General features: G+C 40.0%; 1 long non-coding RNA gene across 1 annotated transcript in view; it reads left to right on the top strand.

Moving 5' to 3' along the window:
* Positions 1-384: 384 nt before the first annotated feature.
* The window catches only part of LOC116664343, a 40,229-nt gene continuing 21,483 nt past the window's right edge, over positions 385-19,130 (top strand). The window contains exons 1-2 of the long non-coding RNA XR_004320824.1: positions 385-448; positions 612-672. This is a non-coding gene — a long non-coding RNA (uncharacterized LOC116664343). The remainder of the gene's footprint in view (positions 449-611; positions 673-19,130) is intronic.

Below are 19,130 nucleotides of genomic sequence, written 5' to 3'. Positions count from 1 at the left end.
TGGAGAGAAATAACAGGAGAATGAAAAGACCTAAGGAGAGAAGGCAGGAAGGGAAAAAATGAAGAAAAAGACAGTAAAAGGAAAGAACAGAAGACAAAGAGAAGAGGGGCTCCCAGGGTGAGAGGCACGACGCAATCTGTTGAAAGGTCTGAATCAGGAGGTTGGGTTCAGTGGGACAACTTCTAGCCTTGATCTTTGCAAGAGTCAGCATCCTCTCCGGACCACACATTTCTCCTTCTGCAAAAGAAGGGAAGGAACGGTGCTGGAGGTGGACAAGAACATCCACAGATGGGCTCCAGGGGTCCCTGCACTCCCAAAGTTGTGAGCAAGATCTTGTGTATCCATGGGTTTTTTGCTTGTTTATTAATTTGTTTTTTAGGGCAGGGAGTGGGTTGTTTTCATCAGATACTCGAAGGTTTCTCTACCAATCTGAAGAACCACCAACTTGGTAGGTTCACGATCTTTTCTAGCCCTAAAACTTTATGATTCTTTTATGCAAGGGGACTCTGTAAACTGATCCTAAAATTGTTTCCCGACCTTAGAGGTTCACTTCCAGTGTCTGTGAACGTGAAATCTCTGGCCTCTCTAATGATTTGTTTTTTCTTATGGAGGAAAAAGGAAAGAAGCAATCCCTGGGAGTCTCGGACCCTGTCACACCACAGTGCCCAGCAGGTAGGACGGGTGGGGAATCCGAGTGTCCGGGGGCCCCGGAGCACAGCTGCTGGCCACGGTGTGCAGGCGAACAGAGACGGCTTTCCTCCGCGTGCCAGGGCTTCAGCTCCTCCGGTCTCAGTTTGTTGACTTAGTCCCAGGGAAGGAACAAAGCTGGCCAAGTCCAATGAATGGCCGGCAGTGGAAAAGCAGTGCTGCTGTCTGCTGGCAGCCGGGCGGCCGACACCACACGTGGTCGGCGCCCCCCCAGCGGCGCTCTCCCTCCCCCGCCATGGCTGGCTTTGGCAGGCGCTGCCAGGCCTGAGAATGCAGGAAGTTTTGGGTCACGGTGACCTCTAGTTGCTGATGCCAGATGAAATATGCCCTGGAGGTTCTCCAGGGTCACATGGTGTGTGGAGCAAGAGAAGGCAGGGCTGCTCTTGCGCTGACAGAGTGGATTTTGGCTCCAACATGGCACCCCTTGGGGAGTAGGAGGGGCTGTGGGTGGGAGAGGGAGGGCGGCCGGGGTGGTGGCGTGACACTGGGTAACAGGGAGAAGCAGTCTTGCTTTCTTTTACCCTCTTTAGCCTCCCAGGAAGCCACTTGGTCCTAGAGGTGAAGACGTAGCCCCCAGTCTGTGGCACAGAAACTCAGGGAAAGGTTTCTATGTATTTTTGTTGTTTCTATGACAGGATGGGTGAGCTTCTGGCTTTGTTCATGCTGGGCCTCATAGCTGGAAAAAAGCTCTGTAATAAGTGGGGCTTGACTTGCCCCTCAGGAGCTCAACTGCTCAACATGGAAGGAGCGCGGAGCACGCCCGCCCAGGGATCTGCTCTGTCTGGTCCTGGACTGGCCTTCAGCCACCATCTGGGCAAACAAGGTCCCTGCCCTGCCGTTCCTCCCTGCTGAATCTCTCTTCACCTTGTTCTTACATGTTGGGTTATCTAATCCCCTCCTTCTGAACCCCAGACCCCTAGAGAAGGCACAGCTGTACCCAAACGAGGCCTCTACCAGAAGGCCAATGACGGACACCTGTCATCTGTCCCACCTAGACCCATGGCGCCCCAATACAACCAGTCCCTTTGCCTTGACCTGGGCAGAGGGAAGGAGCTTGGCTACTTTTGCTTTCAAGAATCAGGAACAGAGGCCTAAAATGGAAACAGCTGAGAAGAAAGACGCCAAGTCAAAAACAAGATCCAGCTGGAGGAGGTCAGGCCCGATAAGCAGGCTGACCACAGACTTGAAAAAGAGGTCAGGCCCCAGGAGCTGGGCTGGAGCAGCACGCAGTGTTTTTGCCAAGGGAAGACAATGGCCTGTGAGGTAGGTGGGCTCTGCTGTCCCACCCCACACCCTCTGAGTTAGCACAGGGGAGACTTGCTGGTGTCCCCGTTCTCTGCTGATGGCCCGAATTCCTCATCTTGGTTCAAAGGGAGATAGGAAGGGTACGGCTGGGAATCTAGAGGACAGGGGTCTATGGGGAAAATGAAACACATCATTTGAAGGCCAGCTCCATCTCCAAGAGCCCTTGCCGTGTCGCTCCCCATGGGTCCTGGCTTCACCTCTCTACCCTACTCATTGTACTTCATAGTTTGTGTACAGCATACGTCTCAGACTGTCACAGAGCAGATTATTTGGTAATAGTGGTGACCAATATTTCTACACTGTATCTCTACTAGAATTTTCTTTCTTTTTCTTTTCTTTTTTTTAATTCTTTTTTTTACATTTTTTAATTGAGTTATAGTCATTTTACAATGTTGTGTCCTTCCTTTTTTTTTTTTTAACCGAGCATGACTTTAATTTTTTAAACATCATGGTATGAAACTAGAAATCAACCACAGAAAGAGAAATAAGAAAGAAAAAACAAAGATTGTATGGATTCTAGTAGAAAAATTGATTGCTTTTGCAAATATGAACTCTTTTATCCTTCCTCTGTGGTGACCCTGAGAATCAGCTAGAACAGTTATTGGTAATCTGCTTTAAACAGAGGCAAGGTGGGAGGGTACATAGCTCAGTGGTAGAGTGCGTGCCTAGCATCCACAAGGTCATGGGTTCAGTCGCCAGTACCTCTACTTAAAAAATAATATAAGTAAGCAGAATTACCTTCCCCCACAAAAAATTAAAAAGTATATAAAATAGAGGCAAACTAGTACAAAAAGCACAGATGTTGATTCCATCAGATAAGGGTTTGAATACAAATCTTATCTCTGGGTGACCAGGTGTCCTGGTCAGTCCAAGGCAGCAGTTGGTGTCCCCAAGAGAGACCCGTACCTTCTTATTTGTTAGTGGAGTCACTAGCTTCCCCCACAACCGACATTTTTGGTAAAAGAAAATCCTGCCCTGTGCACGCAGAAAAAGATTATTTTGGAGGTGTCGTATTTTTACCAGCATGCTGAGCAAATGCCATGGTTTTCTAGCATCAAAACAAGTTTATTCCAAAGTTTCTTTTGGAAATGTGAAGGCAGTGAACTCTGCCAGTCTTCACATTACAGCTCTCCTTGGCACCCGTGCCCCTGGGTCATTACCACTCGTCTGGACACATCCCTGCACCCCTGTCCCACTTTGACTTGTCTCTCTTTTCCCTTCTGTATGTTACCCCTTCCAACCATTTGCTTTGCTCCCTTGAAGCGTGCCTGTCCATGCTGGCAAACTCACATTTTCAGTCTCTTCATTGAGTTCCTTCTTTATTTTCTGCCTTAACTGAAACCTGGTCTCGCCCGGGGGTACAGCTCATCTGGATGTGCTCTTACTTGAACTTCCCACACTGTTTTCTTAAGTCTTACCCTGAAGTTAGAAGCCTTGTGAACTTTTCCTATACCCCACAGTGCTGCCTCCAAATCATTGTTCTTTCTCCTATTCCCTGTTTCTTTCAAAGAAACACAGTATTTGGCTACACCATCCAGTTCCTCCACATTCCACCCCCACCCGCACTGCCAACCATGGCCCTCTTAATCTCTCCCCACTTGTTGGAGACTTAGGCACACAACTGCTGTTCTCCCTCCTGCTCTAAGTTCTGCCTCTGAACTGGGTGGTCCCTATCTACAGGGCTGTCCAACTCCTTGACTTTCACAAACTTCAGGATTTCTTCCTTTGACCATAAACCTCTATCTTTCCATCTCTCTCCCACTTATATATAATCTGTCTTCAAGTTGGGTCCTGCTGATTCTAATGTTTCATTGACCTCATTGCCTAAATAGAGGCCCTTATCACTTCATATCTGAACAATTGCAATATTTTTCTACGTAAAATTCCTGCCTCTACGTTTTATAGTCCTGAAAGATTATTAAAGAAGAAAAAGGAATCAGATGATACCTGACTGAGGATTTTAGGCAGATGATTTCCGCCTAAAATTCTTCCATGGATCCCCAAAGCTTTCAGGATAAAGGTTAGATTTCTTAGTGTATTGCTCCCCCCGCCCCCGATATTCTCTTTGCTACTCTGCTTTGTCTTATTTTCACTACTCTCCTAACTTTTTACTTTTTGCCCCAGTTGTAGGGAACTATTGGCAGTCTCTCAAGTACCAGGGTCTCTCAAAGCTCACTGCATTGGTGAATGCTGCTTTTCCTACGTGTTTCTTTTGCTGTGGCTAATTTCTGCTTGTGTTTGTTTAAAGACTCAGCTCAGGTACCATCTCTTGCAGGAATGTTTTTTCCTGATGCTTGTGGCGTAGTTTGGTTTTTCCTCTGAGTTTCTACATCACCTCACATCATGGTTCTGAACTTCACTTTGCCCCCAAACAACTAGACCCCAGAGTTGGTAAACTATGGCCCATGGACCAAATCCGGCATCTCAGTTGTTTTTGTAAATAAAGTTTAATTGGAACACAGGCACACTCATTCATGTACATATTCTGCATGGCTGTTTTGAGATTATAAGAGCAGAAGTGGTTGGTTGTGACAGAGTCTCCACAGTCCACAGAACCGAAATATTTCTCACCTGGCCCTTTGCATAAAATGTTTGCAGACCCTGACCTTGCATCAATTACTGCGCTTCACTATAGTTGGATCCTCAGTCAGAGACGCCCATGCCTGGAAGGAGGAAGTGGACTGAGAACTTGCAGAGGATGCGTGGCAAGGGAAAGGGGTAGTGGGATGACTCAGATACATAAAGTAAGGGATCATGTCCCCACCCCACTGATAATGTTGTAATAGTCTATGTCCACACACATGTCCTTATGAAATACCTCTTAAGAGTGTCATAAGGCAGGGACTGTGTGCTTTTCATCTCTGTGCCTTTCATGCCTAGCACAGTAACAATTTATTAGAAAGCTAAAAAAGAAAAGGCAAGCTTAAGCAGAAAGACTTTTTGAAGGATCCTGGGATATGCTCATGGAGTCTAAGGTGGACGCCCAGAGAAAGACACAACAGTGGAGCAGACAGATGACTGCCATCAGGATCTGGTCTCTGTCTTGTATCTCTGCTGTTCTCCACTGTGCCAGCTTCATGTTTCCCTTTCTCTGTGGACTTCTACCAGCTGGCAAAAATCATAGCCCACCTCAGCTCGTCGGTATCTCAACTTATAGTTCCCAACCATTGACCAGACTTTATTTTGATTTTCTCTTAGTCCCAAATCCCAAAATACTAAGTTAGTTGACCATCACTTGTGGTCAGACAGTAGGGTTGGGTGAGAAAGTGAAAGTTTTAATGATAGATAGATAGATAGACAGACAGACGGACTGGAGAAAGGGGATGATCCAAAAATAAAAGTGGCACTGTTCAGATGAAGGGGTGCTGGACAGATAAGGCAGTAGGTAGCTCCCATAGCAGTTCCCGGTAGGTTCCCCCCGAAGTAGCACCTGATACATGCCCCATCTGTAGCTGCTTAACCAACATATGTTGACTCAATAAATGAATGACTTAACAAAATGCATAAGGAGTTAACCTCTCTGGGTCCCTTCTTCCTCTGTAAGATGAGAAAATTTGTATCTCACAGGCTTGTGTTGGGAATAAAGCGCTTACACAATACTCGGCAGACAGCAGACACTCAGTAAATACTGTCTAAATTTCCAGTCCCTCGTCTGAGTTGGAATTGGAAGGGAGACTTAGGGGCACTTTATCATACATAGCATATCACTTTTTAAAATTTCATCAGCATGATACCCTGATAAAATCTCTCTTAGCCTCTTTGTCCCATCTTGTCTCCTGACCGTACTTACATCAACATAAATAAAGCCCAGGGCTCGCCCTTGACTCAGACTGAGTCGCCACATTCCTTAAGAAAAACTCCGGGGCATCACAGAACAAAGCCCTCGTTTGTACCCAAAAGGTACTATATTCCTGTGTTCAGAAGACAAATAGAAACTCAAGGTTAAGAACCCCCGGCCTACTAGATCAATGTTTATTTTTTCATGAGCAAAGCTCTAGCGTTCCTGTTCACCAAACTAGCTCACATAACATGCACCCAAACTATTGATTCTTGTACTCTCTTGGATCACACCTTGCTCTTTATTTCACATTAAAATGCCTTCTTCTGCCCCATTACCACTACCTTCATTTGTAAAGCTCTTCAAACTTCAGTGTCTGCTCTGGCTCTATAACTTTCCTGACCCATCACCCACCTACCTCTAGAAATTATAAAACAACTTTTTCCCAGACCTGGTACAGAACATTTCTGCTCCTGACAGCTACCTGGGGCTCTCACCTCCTATTCCAATTTCCATTAGCAAATTATTTTTTTCTAAATCCATACTGGGTAATGCTAAAGAAGATTTCTGATGAATGAAAATTCCTCCTTATTGATAAATACTTTGTAGAAACCATTTAGTGTTTACAAAACTCTCTACAACTCTCCACTGGTGGTTGTATTAAGGCCATCCTACTCTTGATTCCAGTGCTGGTCTCCTAAATGATTAAGAGCGTTGGGAGATGAGGGGGGAGGATATAATTCAAGTGGTAAAGCACATGCTCAGCATACACAAGGTTCTGAATTCAATCCCCAGTACCTCCTCTAAAAAATAAATAAATAAACCCGATTAAAAAAATATTTAACAAGCCTTTGGGGGAAAAAAAGAGTATTGGGAGATGAAACTTCTCTTTTACTGAGAATAGTTTCCTATATCTTTCTGTTAAGGAGGCAATTTTCAATGGCATCTCTCAGTGCGAGAAGACACTTTAGACAGCGTCTACTACAGTGGATTTACAGATACCTGAATCTTCTCTACATGTCCCAGAGGGATGGTCTAATCTGTCTTACCTTAGTGATTTACTTATGACTTTTAGAGGAATACCGAATTTTTCCCTCTGCAAAATCAGGCATCTCCCATTCTTATCCAGTTCTTTCTTATACTGAGGAACGTTTTGCCCTCTTGCAAACTGTAACCACAAAACCCTTCAGTGTCCACTGACAGCGCTGGAAGTCTCCTCTTCTCCACACAATAGCTTGAGTAAGTGCCTGGGAACAAGATTTCTCTTTTCCAGCATCACCAACTTAGGACCTTCCATTGTTGCTTACATGTTACAGTTTTGGGTCCACCTAGCTTTTCTCAGGACAGAGTCTGATTAATTTTCTTGATAAAATTCTTAATTATAACAGGCTGACTTTCTCTTTGAAGCCTACAGAATAGAGGACATGTAAAACGTCCTTTAGGCATAAGAAATACTAAATATACAGAGATTAGGATTTGCATTGGATATAGAGTGTTTCTAAATTGGAAACATTTGTTGAGGAAAGATAGTTTAGCCTAAGTAAAAATCTGTGTCAATGTTCATAATTGTTCTAGTCTATTCTCAAAAGCAGTATGAGATCATCGTCATGGGGCACAAACACAAAAACCATCAATGGCAACCCTGGCTTTCTGCTAGTGCATTGAATATGTCAAGCTTTTTTTTTTTTTTTTTTAACCTCAGGGCCTTTGCACGTGCTTTCCCCTTTGCCTAGAGTACTCCCTGCAACCTCTTCCCCTCAACTTTTTGGCTGCCAACTCCTCATGCTTCAAGTCTCTGAGAAACTTTTCCTTGATGTCTTTACCCACCTTCCCCCCACCCCCCAGTCCCCATCTAAATCATGTCACCCATCATGATGTATTTTCCAACTTGCATTTAACTCTTTCTTTTGGCAAACATCACAATTTTAAATATGTTTATTTATATGATTATTTAGCACCTGTCTTCTCCACTGCACTGTAAACTCCAGAAAGGTTGCAATTTTGCCTGCTTCATTTACTATGAAATTCCCTGGCACCTGGCAGAGAGCGTGGTTTATGTGGGGAATTCACGTATTTGCTGAATGAATGAATAAATGAATGAATGAATGATTCCTGCAGCATACTGATTTCTTTCTTCCCTGCTTACGTTTGTATAGGCCTTGTTGCTTTCAAAGGGTTTTCATGTTTCTGTCATTTTAGGTAGGGGAGGGTGGTTATTACCATCCCGATTTCCATCTGATGGAACTGAGGTCCAGAAAAAGGAACTGACTAACACAGACTTACTCAGCTGGTGGCATGTGGAGCTATGATCAGAGGGCTGAATGTTGACTCTTAGTCTAGTGCTCTTTCCATCAGTAATTTTAAAGCATAAGGAGTTTCACTTAGAAATAACTTAAGTGCCCATAATGTAATTCTTTTTTTAATCTTGGGAAAAATATTATCTGCTTCCTGGAAAGATCTAGATAAAAGACAATCCCCTGAATTTTTTTTTTTCCCTAGTGAACTTTTTTTGTTTGTTTGTATGTTTTTGTTTTTTTGAGGGAGGGGGGAGGCAATTTAGGTTTATTTATTTATTTACTCCTTTTTTAAATGGAGATACTGGGGATTGAACCCAGGACCTCATGTATGCTAAGCATACACTCTACCACTGAGCTATACCCTATCCCCCAGACTTATTTTTTTAGAGCAGTTTTAGGTTCATTGCAAAATTAAACAAAAGGTACAGAGATCTTTTTCCATTTGCTCCCCACAACCTCATGACTTGATTTCTTCATGTGACCTATCGTAGAGAAGAATATAAGAAGAGGATGTCACTGACTTAAGCCTGTTTCTTTGGAGTCCACAGGGCTTCAGGCAGGCTGTATGTAATACATACAATTAAAGGCGGGAAACAATGTCTCCATCTGAACACATTTAATGTATCTTCTTATGAGAGCAATTGGTCAAAATGAAAATATTAGTTTTTATCAAACCAAGGGCTTAAAACTTTTAAAAATGCTCTTGAACAAAACTTGCGCTTCATAATATACTTATTACAAATGATGCTTTTTTTCTACGGATTCACTTCACTTTATTAGTCATTACATTTACTATAACACGTAGACTTGAAAGCAATGCAACATCATTCCCTTACAGAAATGCCATACACCAGCCTTCTTTCCCCACTGAATTGTACCGCTTTTTCATGATTTCAATTACTAAAATCTGTTGTTCATTCTTTTGCGCTCAGAAAACCATAGAATCCCAGAAGGATTGTGTAGCACGCACTTACTTCAAATGAAAAGTTGTGTATAGCACAAATATTTTGCTGAATTGTTTATATTTTTTTAAAAAATCCCTAATTTATATACTACCTTTGATTTATATCTCGGGTTATACAATTTCTGAATAGGATATCATTATTTTCATTTCTGTGTGGAATCAGCCAGGCTTTGATTCATTAAGGAAGAGAAGTTTCCCATAAGGCAGGATTTTTTTCTCACTTCCTTGAAAAAAGGGAATTTCATAGACCTGTGAGGTCTTAAGGTGGCAGGAGATGTTCTAGGTCCTTTAGACCAACTGCCTTTGAATCTGCTCTGCAGTGTATCCTCCAAAGTCGCTTCTTGCCTGCTTGAGTAGTTTGGGACAGCCACTGCCTCACTTCTAGTGTATACACCCAGGACTAAACCAAGTTGGTTGCTTACCCAGCTAAATGTGGTCCCTCTAACCCACCAAGCTGCTGGCTTGTGAAACATGGGGCTTCATTATGTCCGAACAGTAGCTTCCCCGAATCCCAAACATCTGGAGAGTGTGCTCTGCACTCACTCAGAGCCAGTGTGCAATTGTTTAGACTGTCTGGGAGCAGGGCAGGCTGACTTCATTTGGGGCTAGAGGCAGGGGTAAGCTGACAAGAGCTTCCAGAATATGGATATTCCCAGCTAGCTGCTTGCCAGAAAAAGAATGTTTTAAGTGAGCTTAAGTTACCAGATGTCCCCCTCAAAAGTACATGATTGCCATTGGGGAGGATTAAAAAAGGAGAATATATAATACGTGAATTAATTAGTCTTTTTCACTGATGATTTTTATTTAACGTTTGGCAGCACAGTTTTCATAAATTTTATTTTGTAGAATCTGTTTTTTTTTTCTTTCTTTCTATTTCTTTCTTTTCTTTCTCTCTCTCTCTTTCTTTTCTTTCTTTCTCTTTCTTCCTTCCTTTCTTTCCTTCCTTCCTTCCTTCCTTGTTTCAGAATAATTGTCCAGAGTGCTGATAGACCCACAGTTTTTCTTAGTATGATTTTTATGCTCATTCTTTTTCACTCATTGGTTCACATATTATTCCTTACTTTCAAAAATCTTTCTGCTTTGCATTCCGTATAATAGCATACTTTTGTAACATAATAACATCATTTTAACCATGTCAGATCAAAACCCGCATTTATGATACCTTGTAAAATGATGTAGTTTGCTTGGGTCTGTCCATCTTCCTGTAAAGGAAACTGCAATAAAGGTAGCACCTTTAAAATTTTTTATCCAAGTGAGATGGAGTAATATTTTAAGATATCAATCTTATGTTTTTTTTTCCTACCAGTGTTTCCATTGCTCCGTGCCTTTTCTGCACCCCCACAAGTTAACTCAGTACTTGATTGCCTGCAGGGAGGCAAGGAAAGGGCTGAACTCAGAAATAGCCTGCTAGGTTTTCTGACATTTGTCATGGAAAAGCCTAAGCCCTCAGGGGAACTTTGAGAGTTTTGTGGAGAAGGTAAGAAGTCGGTATTTAAGGATAGAGACAAAAGTATTTTGGCAGAAACAAGCAGAGGAGAGAGCAGAGTATTCCTCTGGGCACAGTGTAAGCTTGTGAGGGTGTGTGGATTGGGAGAGGAGGGGGAGGGAGACAAGAAAAAGGAGAAAGAAAAAGGATGACTCAGAGAGCTCTGTGGTCCGGAGAGAAGGACCCTGCCCCTGACTTCCCAGCAGCGCTGATGGGGCAGTAACGAGATCCTGCAGAGGAAATGGCTGCCTCATGCACGGAATACAATCTGAAAACTGATATGCAGCAGCCTTGCAAGAAAAATTCCCTTTCCCCAAGAGTGACAGGGAAACAGTGAGGCTTACCAGATATAATGAGCTGTGCAACACGGGACACTGGATGAAGAAGCTTGAGTGGACTTGGGACTAGAGCTCGACTAACTGCCCTCTCACCCTGCTACTGCATCTGGAATCCTAACTACGGCATAAGCTTGGGAGAGACAGGTTAGGGGGATGAATCTCAGGAAGAATTGACAATGTTTGTCCATCTACCCAGCAGAATTGAAACTCAGGGTAGAAATATTACTTTGAATTATGGAAAATGAAAGTTGAGAGTATACCTGAGTTTGTAGACTGAGGCATACTTCATGTACAATCAAAAATTACTTTTTTCTCACTTAAAAAAATTAAGGTAAAATTTACAAATAGTAACATTCATCCTTTTGGTATACAGATCTGTAAGTTTTGGCAAACATTTAGTCTTGCAGTCACCACCACAATCATGACCTGGACAGTCTCTCACCCCCCAGATCCCCCAGTGTGGCTTTCTTGTCAATCCCTCTTCCCTGGAAATCAGTGATCAGTTTTTCTCCCTAAAGTTTTGGCTTCTCAAGAATGTCATATAAATGGAATAAAAAAAACTGTTGAAGCCTTTAAATTTCTTTTTTATGTTTTATGTTTACAATGTTGTGTCGATTTCTGGTGTACAGCACAATGCTTCAGTCATACATGAACATACATATATTCATTTTCATATTCTTTTCACTAAGAGTCACTACAAGATATTGAATATAGTTTGCTGTGCTATACAGTATGACCTTGTTGTTTATCTCTTTTATATATATTAGTATCTGCAAATCTCAGATTCCCAGTTTATCCCATCCCACCTCCTTCCCCTCTCCCTGGTAACCATAAGTTTGTTTCTAAGTCTAGCTTCTTTCACTTAGAATAATGCATTTGGAATTCATCTGTGTTGTTGCATGTATCGATAGTTTTTTTTTTTAAATTACTGAGTAGTATTTGATTGTATGTACCCATCATGGTTGTTTACAGTTTTGGGTGACTGCAAATAAAGCTGCTATCAACATTTACCTACAGGTTTCTGTGTGGCCATAGGTTTTCATTTTACTTGGGTGAAGACCTAGGAATAGGGTTGCTATATTGTGTGCTTTATGTTTAACTTTGTAAGATACCACCGAATGGATTTCCAGATTGGCTGTAACAATTTACATTCTCATCAGCAATGTATGAGGAGTCCTACTTGCTCTATTTTATATTACCAATTTTTTAAAAAAAATTTGTTAGTCTAATAAGTATGTAAAGGTATTACATTTTGGTTTAATCTGCATGACTTATTTGCCATTTTTATATCTTTCGTAAATTATCTGTTCTAATGTTTTATACAATTTTAAATTGTTTTTTTATTTAGTAGATGAATTTTGAGAGTTGTTTTTTTTTTTAATGTATTCTGCCTACAAGTCCATGATCATACAAATCACTTGGAAACACTTTCTCCCAATCTATGCCTTGTATCAGGCTCTTACCAGATGTTGTAAAGAGCAGAAGTTCTTACATTTGATGAAGTCCAATATATCAAAGTTTCTTTTATGGCTTATGCTTTATCTAAGAACTCTTTGCATATTCCAGAGATGTAAAGGTCCCCCTCTTCTCCACCCCCAACACACTTATTTTCTTAGAAGTTTTATCATATTGGGATTCAAGTCTATGAACCATTTTGAGTTAAGTTTTACATAGGTGCAAAGGGCCCTAGATTTATTTTTGTTTTTGTTTTTGTTTTTGCAAGTGGACATTCAGTTGTTAAACAGATGACTCTCTGTTGACCTGCCTTTGTACCTTCCTTGAAGCACAGCTGACCATGTGTGGATCTGTTTTTGGACTCTTTGTTGTGTTCTGTCAATTTATAAGTCTAACCTTTCTCTGATACCTTTTAGAGACTATCTTTTGACTATTATAATAATGGACTATATACAATATTGTAGTTTTATAGTAAGTCTGAAAATTAGGGGGTATAAATCTTCTAACTTTGTTTCTTTTTTCAACATTGTTTCAACATTACTTGTTTCTTTGCCTTTCTTTGTAAATTTTAGATTCAGTGTGTCAATTTCTAAAAAAAAATTCTACTGGGATTTTGACTGGAATTGCATTAAATCTGTAGATCAGTTTGGGGAAAAATTAACCTCTTAACAATGTTGACTAATCTGATCCATAAACAGTATATATCTCCATTTATGTGGGTCTTCTTTGATTTCTTTCATCAATGTTGTATACTTTTTAGCAAAAAGATCTTGCAGATAATTTGAAAGATATAAAGATATATACATAAGCAGTTCATGCTTTTTGCTGCTACTGTAAATAGGACTTTTAAAATTTAAGTTTCTAATTATCCATCATGTATTAGTTCTAGTAGCTTTTTTGGGTACATTTTGAGTTTCTCTCTTTAGGCAATTATGTTTCTTATGAATAGAGACTCTTATTTCTTCCTTTCCACCCCATATGCCTTCTTTTCTTGCCTTGCTGTGCTAGTCTGTACTTTCAGTATAATATTTAATAAAAATGGTGAGAACAGACATTCTTGTCTTGATCCTGGTCTTAGGAGGAAAGCATTTATTATTAAGAATGATGCTAGCTTAGCTCTTTTGTGGGTATTCTTTAGCAGGTTGTAGAAGCTCTCTTTTCTGCTGAGAGTTGTTTTTTTTTTTATTCAAAATGGGTGTCAGATTTTGTCAAAAAATTCTCTGTTATTTTTTGTTGTTTATTCTGTTGATATGATGAGTTACACTGACTGATATTTAAATGTCGAACCAGCCTTGCATTCTTTTGGTAAACTCTACTTGGTCATGATGAATATAAAAAGGATAATTGAGTCCTTTTTAAACACTATTAAAGTCTATTTAATAGTACTTTGTTGAAATTTCTGCATCTATGTTCATAAGAGATATTGCTATATGATTTTATCTCTTCCTTCCTTCCTTCCTTCCTTCATCCCTCCCTTCTTTCTTTGTTTTTTTTTTTTTTTTTTTCCTTTCTATCTTTTCTTCTTGTCTGATTTTGGTATCAGGATACTGTTGGTCTCATGAAATTATTTAGGAAATGTTCCCTCCTATTTTATATTCTAGAAGAATTTTAGTAGAATTGGTATTATTTCTTGCTTAAATGGTATTTCTTGTGATGAAAACAATTCAGATATTTGTCTGGATTTGTTAATTTTTTTTTTTCACATATCTGGCAGATAGCTAAAGTACCAAAAACATTTTATTATGGAGTTTATATCAAGATAACTTTACTGTGGGGTGTTTGGGGAGAACACTAGTGATTGCAACTCCAATGGCACCACTTCTAGGGCAAGTTGTGCTGATTTTGGAGGGAAGGAAACCAATTTCTTGGCCACAAACTTTGTGCCAGACATGTAGGTGCTGTGTACTCTGGTTATGTTTTTGCCTTCAAAAATTAGACAGTAGGTACTAGTATTTCTCCCTTTTCATAGGTGAGGAAATTGTACCCTATAAAATCTGATAATTTTCTTCTTACATGAACTTCTCCAAGTGATAGTACTACACTCTATTTTTTAAAAAATGCTCTAGTGTCCTTTTCTGATTTTAAAGGTAATACATGGTTGTTATAGAATATTTAAATTAAAAGTAAAAATGATACATTTTATCAACTGGAAGCTTCTAGTGTGATATACAGCAAAATTCTATTTGGATATTAAAGCGGGAAATGCTTTTATCTTTCTTATGCTTTCCAGAGCCCTTTCCCAACCATTTAGGCAAAGGAGATAACTTTTCTTAAAGAACAAAGATAATACTTCGAGAAAGTAAAGTGTATGTATGTTTTAATTCCAAATCTCTTCTTTAAATAACTCGAGCTCAAGTCTGGAAGAGTGAGATTATTGAGTTTATTCCATGAATGACACATAGGGTAAGAGTTTTCCATTCCAGTTTCCCCCAAATAACAGTTTGATGGACCGTCAGGAAGAAGAGGACGAGTGATGCCAATACTAGATTCACTCTTGGCCTGTTTCATTGAGAGGGAGTCCAGTATCCCATTATTCACTTTGTCTAGGCCTTGATTCCTTGTACTTGGCCCATAAAGGTGGGTGACAGAAACTCTAGATAGATTATAGAGGTACATGAGAGCCAAATAGATTGTTAACCGGATTCCTCAGTTATAACCTTGAGGGACTGTAAGATTCAGGGAAAAATTTCAACTATAAGAGGACCACTGAGCTAAACCATAACTATGGCTGAAGGAAGATGTAAGGAGAATTCTAATTCTACTGTGTGACTTTCTTAGAGATTTCTGTTTTTGCAAAAGGGAAGAGAGCACTTATCTTTGCTCCATGTCACCTACCCTTGGAGAGACTTGAGTACAGGACAGACATGCCTTCTATTTTGTGGGAGCTTGTGGTTATATTCTCCAGCTCTGCTTGAGGCAGGCTGTATGTGTTCAATTCAGGACTGTAGCATGAAGCTGAGGAGGAAGATAAGCCATTTCTATATGGTAAAACTGATGTTTTCATCTTTGATCATTCCTGAGTTATTTCTCAAATAGATCAGGTTTTGAGAGGAGAGAGAAGTGTTACATATTGCCTCCCACTGTGAAATCCAACATATTGGCACATGGGCTGGGAACCTTGAGAAATTGTCCCAAGGGCTAATATTTGGAGGCTGACCTCCAGGAGCAATTGGGCCTTACACAGTAACTAAGTCAATTAGTGTAGGCTTTGATACTTTGGTAAGCCAAATTCTCTTGTGTATTTGACCTAGGTGATTGGCACTGGCTTATGTTTTATCCATATGCTGGATTTCCTCTTGTATAGACATTTACAGATTACCTTGGACCAAAGAAGGCATGGATTTGTACAATGCAGTTGTGCTTCATTATACAAGCCTTTAAAGTATTAATAATTCACCAGTGGTTCCCTGCACTGCATATGTTTCCAGGACTGTAGGTCTGCACTTTAAAATTACAAAAACTAAAGCTAATTCCACAAAGCTACAGTGGACGAGACATGGTGTCTAAATTGCATTAGGTGTTAGCATTTAGCATTATATCAACATGGCTTAATTCTGTTACTCTTTATCTTATTTGGAAATGCATTCAGTTCTGGGACAAAGGAGAGAACAATAGAGTTCTAACTCTTATCACCATCCCTCTCTTTTTCTGTGAGACTTCCTTGGGCTCACTACCTATTTGAATCTACTAACTAAAAAAATCTCTTTAAAAAAAATCCTCTCAGGGAAATGCAAATCAAAACCGCACTGAGATTCCACCTCAGACCCACGCGGTTGGCTACTATAAAATAAAGAAAGAAAGAAATAACAAGTTTAAACAGGGATGAGGAGAAATTAGAGCACTTGTACACTCACTGCTGGTGGGAATGTAACATGGGGGAGCTACTGTGGAAAACTGCTTGACAGTTCCTCAGAAAATTAAACATAGAATTAATAGATGATCCAGCAATTCTACTCCTGGGTATAAACAAGCAAGGTTTCAAAGAGGTATTTGTACACCATGTTCATTGAAGCTTTATTCACAATAGCCAAAGGGTGGAAGCCACCCAAGTGTCCACTGACAGGTAAAGGAATGAACAATGTGTAGTATATACACACAATGGAGTATTACTCAGCCTTAAGAAGAAAAGAAAACTCTGAAACATGCTCCAACACGCATGAACCTTGAAGACATCATGCAAAGTTGCAAAAAGACAAATGCTGTATGATTTCATATGTAGAATTCAAAGAGTTGAACTCATAGAGACAGAAAGTAGAATGGTTGTTGTCAGAGGCTGGGAGAGAGGGGAGTAGAGAGTTCTACAATGAGGGTAGAGTTGCAGTTTTATGAGATGAAAAGAGTTCTGGAGATTGGTTGTACAACAATGTGAATGTACTTACCTGTACTGAACTGTACATTTAAAAATGGTTGTAAGAGAAAGAAAATGCCATATGACATCATTTATATGAGGAATCTAAAACATAATAACAACAATAATAAGGACACAAATGAACTACTTATTATTTATAACTAAGATGACTGATCTCTCGAACATGCGTAAGCACATTTGACTGTCCTTTATGATTGCATTACCGCATTCTGTTGATTCTTATTTTGTAGTTGGCTTTATTCCTTTGACACCTATGTAAGTTTAAAAAGCTAAAGCTCTAATCTGTTCTTAGAAACAATAATTAGTACACATATATAAACTAAAAAATGTGCAGTATACTACTGTATATATGTATTTACATGCAATATAATGTGTATGTGCAGTCCAACTAATAATTCTACATAATAAAACTGAAAAAAAGAGGAAAAAATAAATAAAAACGGCTATAGCATGGTAAATTTTATGTTCTACATACTTATCACAATTTCAAATAAAAATAATTTTAAAAAACACTAAAAATATTCTTCTCAAAGAGAAGTTAGGCTTGGCTGGATCTCCTTTTCCTTTCATATCAACTTGCTGGTCCTCCAAGGTCTCCAACATTTCCTTAAGGAAATCTCTCTTTCTCCAGTTCAGTCTTACTTCCTTTAACCGAGGCAAATACTTTGCTGGGAGGTACAATCTCAAGCAGAGAGAGTGAAGGGAAAGAGGGTGAAGAGGAAAAGAAGGGAAGCAAATACAAGGTGGGAGTTACTGAACTCTCTACATCTTCATAAAAATCACCAATGATTAGCCAATCATGTGAACCATCTCTGGAAAGAGGAGCCAAGAGGAATTTATTTGCCAGCAATTTAGCACCACCTGTCACTCAATAGTCAAACTTCTCATTATAGAGAGAAATCCTTGCATTTTTAGGTTGCATCGCCTGGCCCCTTTAAAGGGGCAGTCCTTGGGGAAGCCAGTTTCCATGCCCTATGAGTTAGCACTGCTTCCAAGTTCTGGAGTGGTAGAAGGAACCAGCATCTTTGTGAGTTGGACCAGGTCCCAGTCCTAGAGTCTGGCTTCTGGAGCTACTCTGGTTCCAGCCACAGCAGGTGCAATGGAGGCCATGCCAGCAGGTGAGATGTTGGAGACTGCAGTGGCATCCTGAGCGCCCTATGAGCAAGCCAAGTATCTGGGAGACAAGTAAGAAAACATTAAACCTGGAAGGGCATTTTAACTGTGCCAGACACAGGGACAAAAAGGAAAATCCAGGAAGTCAACAAGAGGTGGTGTCTAGGCTTGATATAAATACTGATCTGATGAAACAATATGTTCAAAATGTGACCATGTGATGCTGGGAGATGTGGGCAGACCAGATGATTGAACATAAATGCAATTGGAAAACTCAGAACTCATGACATCATGACTTTATTATTAGTAAGCGTAAGAGATACCAGCTGCTGTAACAAACTCCCAAATATCAGTGTTTGGGTTCTAGATACTTTTACCATAAGCATCTTTGCTGCCAGCATTTTTGCCATAAATATTTGTGCTGTAGATATTAGTGCTATAAATATTTGTGCTAATTAGCCATAAGACAATTCTGCCATAGAAGATAAGATAATGAAAAATAAGACAGGGAATTAAGAAGGACATAGTGAAACATGAGAAATGAATAGCAGAGTTAAAAAGACTTAGTTGTGAAATATAAAACATTTGAATGCAGTTAAAACTTGTGGAGACTCATGGCACTACAGAGCAAAAAACTGATTTTATTTTGTGGCTTGTACCTAAGCATTTGTCTTTCAAGTCTTTTGTTTGTAGTATTTATACTTTCTTTTTTTGCTTATTGATTTGTCTTCTGGTTTGACATCACACTTTTTCTTTTTTGCTAAAATTTCTTCCTTCATTAAGAAAGATATCAGCTTCCAAATACTAGAATGCATGTTTGTAACGGAGCTTCGAATTGCATTGTGAGAATCTGTAATGTTTGTTCTTGGCATCTTGTCACATGTTTATTGACAAACATTCCAGAGTTCTATGGGAAATGTGGGTTCAACTCTGCATCCTTGAGGCCTGCAGCCTCTCTCCTCCAATGCAGTGTGTTTCAAAATAAGAAACCAACTCTTGGTGCAAACCATTGTCACCTGTCAGCTCGCTAAAACCATCAATAATGTCACTAACTGGAAGAAATATTAACACATTTCAACCAGCTGAAACCAAACTGTCAAACCAAAAACCATCAACCAGTTATTTTATCTTTCACAGAAAAGTTGCCGTAAGGCCGATTTTATGCAGTGTAATGTTTGTGGCAAAAATGTCTGTAGCAAAGGTGCTTACTGCAAAAATAGCAGACACTCAGTGTTTGCCAGAGGTAGTGGCAATAGCCACTATGCTTAGAATGCTCGCTCAGAAGGGGATGTGGCGGCTGTCACTCCCAACCCAATG

Source organism: Camelus ferus, chromosome 1 (assembly GCF_009834535.1).
Source record: "Camelus ferus isolate YT-003-E chromosome 1, BCGSAC_Cfer_1.0, whole genome shotgun sequence".
NCBI classification, from domain to species: Eukaryota; Metazoa; Chordata; class Mammalia; order Artiodactyla; family Camelidae; genus Camelus; species Camelus ferus.
Note: the sequence above shows the minus strand (reverse complement) of the source record. Positions and strands in the feature narration are given on the sequence as shown.